Source organism: Pseudomyrmex gracilis, unplaced genomic scaffold (assembly GCF_002006095.1).
Source record: "Pseudomyrmex gracilis isolate BER0280 unplaced genomic scaffold, ASM200609v1 scaffold_139, whole genome shotgun sequence".
Taxonomy (NCBI): domain Eukaryota; kingdom Metazoa; phylum Arthropoda; class Insecta; order Hymenoptera; family Formicidae; genus Pseudomyrmex; species Pseudomyrmex gracilis.
Window position 1 is genome coordinate 51,652 of NW_018020723.1, and position 3,065 is coordinate 54,716.

The following is a 3,065-nucleotide window of genomic DNA, read 5'->3' on the forward strand; positions in this document are numbered from 1 at the left end:
CAAAAAAAACGAAAAAAAAAAAAGAAAACGGAAGCGCTGCTTATTAAGAGAGTTGTTCTGTACATAATAGTATCGTATTCCTGAGAAAAGGTTCCCGCATGCAAGTCGAAAAGATAATTTGTTTTAACATCGCGCTGAGTAAAGTCATGTGGTTGATTGATTGATGCCGCTCCTTTTTTTTTTCGAAAAGTTTATATTAGAAGGCTAATTGGACAAAGAATATGTTTAAAAAAAGAAACACTGAAAAAGTTGTATTTTAAAGAATTTAACTATAATAATTTGGTTTTCCCAAAGAATCCTATTTTTTTTTCTTTTTTTTTCTTTTTTTTTTCTTTTTTTTTTTTTCAAATTTTTTCACATACTTGATTAGTCTAAGCTCTCCTATATGTATATACATATATATATATATTTTTTATTTTATGAAAACCGCATTGTATACAGATATTGTCCGTAAATGAATTTTGTGAGACAAATCTCTTTTAACGGAGATGCGCATAATTTAAATATGCAGTACAATAAATTTAAATTGCGCTTCTCGAGTTGCATGATGATAGGTTGCTTCTGGGAATGCGGTATATAAATACGCATAAATATCTCATATATTACTATATTCTATATACATACACAAGAAACAGCATGCTATATATATACATTTATGCAATGTGTATATGTATGGCGATTAACTCTATCCCCTACATTTTACTTAAAAAAAAAAAACAAAAAAAAACAAAAAAAAAACAAGTTGTAGCACCGTGCGAAAGAGAGAGTGAGAAAACACACACGCAAGAAAAAAACTGGTATAATATATAAATATTAATACAATAGATATATATATATAAAACATAATTATATCATATAAACTTATGCTAAGCACTTTATGCTATATGGATTTACGATTATGAGATATTGATGCTAACATTTGAACGTCGAATTAATTTTGTGGTAACTTCTAACGAAATCCTAGGAGAATAATAACTTTCAGGTTACATAAACTAGACAAAGTAAAGATTTCATAGACTTTAAGGTAGGATATAAGCATCTAAAACTCAATTGTATTCATGCACGATGAAGCAGAGAGATTGAAAGAGAGAGAAAGAAAGAGAGAGAGAAAGAGAAGAAAGCATGAGAGAGAGAAAGAGAGAGAGACGGTGAGGCAAAAGTGAGAGATAGTGCCAGTGAGAAAAAGGTTATTTTGTAAGGATCTAAATTATAGGGAAAGTAATAATTGCCTGCTTTCCTTAAATAGAGCCAGATGAAAGTAGTGTGTAAATGTAAGCTCATCAGTTTGCTGTTGTTTCCCAACAGTTCTTCTAGGCGTGTAATTTTTTTTTTTTTGTTTTCTTTGTCCAATACTTGAATGATTTTTTTGTTTGCTCCGTGAACATTTTAAGTGCGTTCCTTGAATTAATGATCTGATAACGCAATATACAAAAAAATTTTACTTTTTTGGCATACAAAAACAAGTGTTTAGACGAATGGGAAAAAGAAAGAAAGAGAGAGAGAGAAAGAGAAAGAGAGTGAGAGAGAGAGAGAGAGAGAGATGGAACGAAGAGAAGGCTACATCTCTGTATTTATCTCTGTATTTATCTCTGTACGAGGATTGTTCATTTCAAAGAATCAAACGCGGAATCGTTTTTAATACGTTCTATAATAGATATGAATTTAACGTTACAATGCGGTTGTTGTGATAACAGTGTTGATGACAGACAATTGAACCATATTTAGATATTTAAGGCTCTTACTATTTGAATAATCTTGTCCCCTCAAATAATCCAGTAATTATATCGATGTGGTGTAATGATTGTGGTTTGATAAATTTCAATTGCGTATATAAGTCTTAATGATAAAATAATAATAATAATATATTAATAGTAATAATAATAGTAATAATAATAGTATAATAATAATAATAATAGTAATTACAATGATAATAACTATCATTGTGTGTATCGACACTTAGGGAGTAAAAAAAAAAAGAAAAAAAAATATTAGCTGAACCGGGGGATCTGCGACAAGTTTTGCAGAGCTCTACCGATTAAATCTCTAATTAAATGTCACTATTTCGTATGTATGTAGAGATGTACAAAAGTTCCCGCGCAAAAGGCTTAAAACTGTGCGTATCTGTAAAAAAAAAACAAAACAAAAAAAACGAAAAAAAAAAAAACGAAGGAAAGAAAGAAACGTGCGTGCATGATGCCTCTGTGTGCGTATATATGACACATATAATCAACGATAATAATTGGATCGATCGTGTGAATATATATCGCGTATACCTTTCGCGTATTACACACAGTGTGTACTACAATTTTCTCCCCTTAAAAAAAAAAAAAAGCAGTCAATCATCCGTATACTGTGAATTCCCCGGGACCAAACAATATCCGTATGTGAACTCTTCCTTCAGGTCTCTCTTCGGAAAAAAAAAAAAAAAAAAATGTCAGTTCGATCGTGTGCACACAAGTGTGGTTTTATTCTCTCTATATGTACCGCTAATGACTCATGATATATATATATGTACATACTATCTCTCACGCTACAAGTAACGGATTAGATGAAATTGTGAAAGAAATTTATTTTACACACGGGCATTCAAGCTGGTTCATAATACGGATAAGTTCGCAATATGGGAGTTTACAATAGAGACACTCTACGCGACTGCAAAAATATATAAGACGTATAAGAAAGTAACAAGAGAATAATGCTTAAAAAAAAAAAAAAAAAAACCCTGACCGCGTTTTTTCAAAATACGACTCTGTTTCCGAACAGAGCCGTTATTGAAAAACGACGTCGTTTGTTGTTACTTAATTATAATTGCTACACACGCGTTATATAACGATAAGTTTAACTTTAGTCCTTCTGACTCCCCTACCTTTTACTATTATACGTTTCACACGCTAAAATTTAATAAATATCTATACATAACATACACACCGATTGACACTGAATCGTTCTGTAAGAGAGAGATAAGAAAAGTTCCGCTTTTGCGCATCGTTTTCTTTCCAACCGCTGTTTCACCGCTGTCAAAGTTAAGTGCAGCGGAGTAAGACACACAGCGCGTAAATAGAGGA